The sequence below is a fragment of the Macaca thibetana genome, chromosome 17 (assembly GCF_024542745.1).
Source record: "Macaca thibetana thibetana isolate TM-01 chromosome 17, ASM2454274v1, whole genome shotgun sequence".
In the NCBI taxonomy this organism is placed as follows: domain Eukaryota; kingdom Metazoa; phylum Chordata; class Mammalia; order Primates; family Cercopithecidae; genus Macaca; species Macaca thibetana.
The window spans coordinates 39,320,586-39,326,845 of NC_065594.1; positions in this window are offsets into that span (position 1 = coordinate 39,320,586).

Sequence of the window (6,260 nt, forward strand, 5' to 3'; positions counted from 1 at the left end):
CCCCGCCCTGTTATCGAGGATCACTTCTGTTTGGCAGCAAATACACAAAAACAGAATGCCCATTTCCTGCCCGAGTGATCTTTCTAAATGCATATTGGACCATGTCACTCTTCAGTTTAAAATCATTCGGAGGTCTCTTTGTTGTCCTAAGTTTGAACTCCCAAAGCTCTGCTCTGAGTTTGCTGTTCTCCTGCTTTATCAGTCTTCGAGTGATCCTCATTGCCTATGAAACGGCATTTGAGTAGGAAATACAGCCTGCAGCCAGGTTAAAGAGCACCTTGTGCCAAACCACAGATTTCATTTCATCTGATGCATCTTCACATAAGCACTAGCCAAAATGAATTCATTGTTTTCCCCGAATTTCAGGCATTCTCTGCTTCATGATTTTGTTTCTTAGGTGAAAAGGATCTGTGCATATCCTGAATCATTAGGTATTGTGAAATTGCTCTGTGGCATGAGTGTACTGATTTTACTTCTAAGAATAATGTATGAGTTCCTATTATGCCATAGATATTGGATGGGTCTGAAATGGCAACTTGTTTTAGTTTTTTATACACTTCCCTGATTTCTAGTAAGGTTGAACTTTTTTTCATATATTATTTGAGCTTTCCCTTTTATGAATTACCTTTTAATATCATGCCCATATTTCTTTCTTTCTTCCTTCCTTCCCTTCCCCCTTTCCTCCTTTCCTTTCCTCTCTCTCTCTCTCTCTCTCTTTCACTCACTCTCACTCTGAAACAGGGTCTCACTCTGTCAACCAGGCTGGAGTGTAGTGGCACGATCATAGCTCACTGCAGCCTTGAACTCCTGGGCTCTAATGATGTTCCTATTTTAGCTTCCCAAAGTGCTGGGATTACAGGCATAAGTGAGCGCACCTGGCAATGCCCATGTTTTTCTATTGGCTTGCTCATTGTAGATATTGGTGTCTTCTAGGCTGAGTTGGTTACAATCTTCTTTCAGCCAGATATTTACATTTTGACTTTTTTTCTTTTAATATTGCCATTTGATATGCAGAAATTCCTAATTTCAGTGTAGCCTAACTTACTGATCTTTTTCTTTATGATTCAGTTTTTGGTGTTTTGAAAAGCAATATTCTATTTTTCTCATCTAAATGTTCTAAAGTTTAATGCTAATTTTTAGGTCCTTAAAGCACCTGAAATTTATTTTCATTCATGATGTGAGAAAGGAATCCAATTTTTTTTCCCGTATTCTAACCAATTGTCTGAGCACCATTTATTGAATTGTCCATGTTTTCTTGGCTGATCTGCAATAATATTTCTTTCATATATCAAGGTACTGAATATGGAAACATCTGTTTCTGGGCTTTCTATTCTCTGTTTCAATATCTTGCTGTCTTCAAATAGTTTTATTTATAATAACACCTGCTATATGATAGAGTGACTCCTCTTTTCTCTTCAAAATTGTTTCTTTGTATTTTAACACATTTTAGAATCAGCTAGCCAAGATTTAAAACTAGACAAACTCATCCAGATTGTATTTAAAATTGTATTTAGTTTATAGATTTCTCTTTTCAAAGTTCAGGAAAAATGGATCTGACTGTCATTTGTTTTCTATCCACCCTCCTAGGAACAACTGTATCTTGCATCTAAAGAACCCTATATGCACCCTCCAGAGGCAAGCTCTCCTTAGTGCATCAGAGGAGATCTGCTCTGTAACAGTGATCACTGGGGACTTTCTAGTACCTCCACTCTAACTAGTCCAAAGGAGAAAACCCAAGCAAGTTTATTTTCTGGCAGGGTGCTCCATTAAATGAAGACTGGCAAAAATAACAAAAGAGCACTAACCAGTACAATTAGGAGACAGTTGATGTCAAGATTCCATTTACATTCTTTGCAAGCCTTCTTGCTTTCTCTCTCTCTCATCACATAACATCCTTTACCATAGGAAGAGGAGGAGGGAGGACTAAGAGAAATAGGATACAACTTTAAGAAGGCAGGGGGTAAGGTACGAAATTGACTTATCGAATATTATATTTAGATGGAATTTTAAAGATTTTGTGATCTAGTCTACCCATTTTATTTTGTTTTATAGATGAGTAAAATGGTGACCCTAAGAGATTAAGTAGCTCGTCTAAAGTGTTCTAACTAGTAAATGGAAGAGCCAGGATTATCAGGGTATCTGGTTCATTGCCCATTACTCTTTAAATGAAAATATTTAAAGGGTTATAAAAAGTAAGTATTTTATTACTAAGTTTTAATTAGAAGAATAGCTGCTTATTACCCAAATTTACCTTTTCTACTCATTTTATCATTATTTTGAATATCTTCGTGGTTTCAGAACTTTAAATTTCTCCTAGTACAAGACAATGTGCTCTGGTAGCATTCTCTCTCTCTTTATTCTGTTGTTGGTGCATGAATAATACAAGAACAGCCATTACTTATTAATTTGTGTGGATGTGTGGCTATATTTATTTTTCTGATTGGCTTTAAGTCTTAGGCTGTTAGGAAAGTGTTCATAGGAATTTTTATTCATTAAATACAGGTAATATAATGTGTTTAAAGCATTAGTAAATGATGATTTCTGCACATTTTTGTTTTCTGTTTCCTGGTTAAAAGATATTAAAACTATTTTCTCTATTACTGGTCCTAGTTATTCAGACACAATTATTAGCATGCAGAAAAATGATTTTTTTATCTATACTTCCAAATGGTAGTATATTTTATTTAAGTATGCCTTAAAATTATGTTAGGGTAAGACAGAATTATAACTGGAAATCATTTGGTCTAGAAAAATTGAGTAAGATGGAAATTTGGGGCACATGCTAAGTAGAGGAGATGAAATAACAAATAAAGCTGCACTTTTGTGGAACAAAGTTTGACACAAAGATGGGCAAGACTATCCTTTCAGCATAGAATCTTGCTACATACTCAACATTTCTTTGAGTATGTAGCAAATCCATAACTTCTTCAGTGAGCTTCCTGTATTTATAAGTCCAGTCCTATTTGTCTAATTTAAAGCTTCTTTTCCCAGGTTCAGAAGCCTGCAGTGGGGAGTGGGGCAAGCATCTTTGTCCTAATCCCACCTCACTCATTCTGCTGTTTCTGGGTCCTTTAGGGTCAGAATGAAAGGGGAGCAGCAAATTGGAGGAAAAGGACAAAGGTTTATTTGAGTGGTGGTGCTGGGATCTGGCAGAGCTGCCTTCTGTGAGATGACGTCACAAAAAATTTTAAAGATGTACTTATTTATTAGAAATACTATTTCTTTATCCTCTAAAAGTTGTACAATTTTACATTTTTCTTTTTTTAATTGGCAAATAATAATTGTACATATTTATAGGGTACTTGGTGATGTTTTAACACATATAATGTATAGTGATCAGATTAGGGTAATTATATTCACCATCTCAAACATTTATCATTTCTTCATGTTGGGAACATTTAATATTCTCCTTCTAGATCTTTGAAACTACATATTATCGTTAACAGCTTTAGGATTTCAGCTAAACCTTTGAGACAATAGGAAATTTTCCACTCAGTAGAGTTATATAGGCCATGATGCTTTCCTGGGTTAGTTTGATATCCAGCATTAGAAGAAGTCAAAATTAGTTTCTGTGATCAGGTTTGAGTCACCACTGCAGAAACAGCATCTTGATGTTTAGGCTTTGGGCTTTTGGTTTATAGCCCAGGCTGGATGTGTGTGCATTTGTGTGGGGGTGTGCAGGTGTGCATGTTGTGGCGAAGGGTAGTGTATTATTCGAGGCTCTCCAAAAAGCAGTCCTTTTGAATTGACTCTTGTAATTGCAGGAACTGGCAAGTCTAAAACTTTTAGTGAAGGACAGTAGGTTGAAAATTTAGGCAAGAGTTGATGTCATACTCTTGAGTCTGAAATCTGCAAACCAGACCAACAGAGTGGAAATTCAGGCAAGATTTCTATGTTGCAGTTTGGAGACAAAATTCCTTCTTTGGAAAACCTCAGTCTTCTCTCTTAATAACTTGAACTGATTGGAAGAGCCTCACCCATATTACAGAAGATTTTCTGTTTTACTTAAAGTCAGTGATATTAAATGTTAATCACATCTAAAGAACACTTTCGCAGCAACACCTAGATTAATGCTTGATCAGATACCTGAGTACCGTAGAGCCTGACCAAGTTGATGCATAGAATTAGCCTTCCTAAGTTGATAGCATGTTAAGTCTTCGTTTTCTTTATTCAGCTTCTCAACAATGACTGAGGCTGAGGCATGTAAAACTAGCCCAAGCACTCAGTTTCTCTTTTCCATGGACAAAATGACATCAAATTTAAATTAAAACACTCTTATTAATTCTTTGGTTAACCTCTGTCTTCTCTTACTAGACTATGAACTACTGAAGAGCAGATATTGAATCTGCTTTTGCTTGCCATTTTATCTCCAGGGCCACATTAAAAAAGTTTTTTTTGGAGAGTAAGTGAGGGGGTAGTTGTGGTTGTCCAGCACATTTTCAGCAGAGTAGAAAAGTAGACACAGGGAAAGAGACCTAGGCAGAGACAGTCATCAGGCATTTGGCATGGAGTACTCCAGGATTCACACTCCAACACTGAGCAAAGCGGCTGGCAGTAAAAGAAACTGTCAGGGTGAGAATATCCTTGTTTTTCTTTGCTTGGCCACTATTTGTAAAAAGAAGCAAGAAGACTTTATGATGAACAAATAAGAGATTGTGTTCTCATAATTTACAAACAGAATTAAAGTTCACTTGTTAAAACTTGAAGTGGAAAAAAATTCCAAAGAGCTTTTGAAGTTAAGCTCATTTGAAAGTTAAGTCTTAAAAACCACATGTTCTCACTTAGGAGTGGGAGCTAAACAATTGTTATACTGGACATACAGAGTGGAATAATAGACATTAGAGACTCCAGAAGATGGGAGGAGAGGAGGGGCCTGAGGGTTGAAATACTACCTGTTGGGTACAATGTACACTATTAGTGTGATGGTTACACTAGAAGGCCAGACTTCAGCACTACACAAAATATCCATGTAACACAACTGCACTTGTATCCCTAAACCTATAAAAATAAAACACAAAATGTAAAAAAAAAAAAACCAAAAAAACAAAAAAAACAACCCTGAGAATTCAACAAATCAAGAAACAAGGAGAACGTGTTGTGCACATGCCCTAAAGGGGTTGACAGACTGATCTGAAAACTATTATATGCTTTGCGGTCATTGCATGAGAGGAAATCATGAGATCATGGGAAAGAAATCATAGACTTTCCTGTCCTTTCCATTTTCATACACTAATTCGTTGAGTCCTGTTTCATCATTATTCTTCCTTTAAACATCCTCTTATAGCCACCTAATATCCTGGATGGAACAAGAGTGACAGAATAGACTGGTTTGGGTTTTCATCAATCGGGATTTATGGCTTTGTAGTCAGCCGCAGGCTACTTTAATCTCTTCCCTGAGCCTTCACAGACAGGCTGTGCGCATGGAAAGTGAGTGCAGTGTGGTTACCATTGAGCTCATAATTGAGTTCAAGGAGGAGTGGTAGGAGAGAAGATCAAACTTACTCATTGTCTGCTGAGTGCAGACACCATAGTGGGTCATCTGTTGTGTAACATCTCACTTAATTCATGGAAATTAGCTATTATTATTTAATTGGAACTGAGGTTCAGAAAAGTTTAGTGATTTTCTAGATTCTCAGCCAGAAACTAGTGGATTCAGGATTGAAATCTATTTGCTGTGGTTTCAAAGCCCAGATTTCTCTTGCTCTTTCGCATTCCTGTTCATGACACAAGACAATGTAGGTTCTTTCTTAAATGTCTCACAGGAAATGACAATTGATTCTGTGATATAACAAGAAAAAGTGTCAATGCCCCAAATAACATTTTTAGCCTTTGATTCGTCGTTAAAGCATGAAATTACACATACACATATGTACACACATATACACACTTCCACCTCACCCCCATTATTTCCGAAGGTGTTAAGCACTTCATATACTTTGCATGCATCATCACCTATAGTCTTGCCAATGGTCCTATAGTGTAGGCACTGTTATTCTTATTTTTGAAGAAGAAATTGAGACTCAGATGATTTTCCCAAAGCCACATAATAAGTAATAGAGCTGAGATAGGCACCCACATATCTGTGTACCCAAAGCTAACTGATGTTAACCACTATGATATATTGCCATTCACTTACAAGTATTTGAGTGCTTTCTCTGTTCTCTACTATACTAGACAATGTGCATACAACAATGAAAACTACCTTTTGTTTTTGTTTTTTTAACGTTTTAGTTTCATGGGGTACATATGCAGGTTTATTA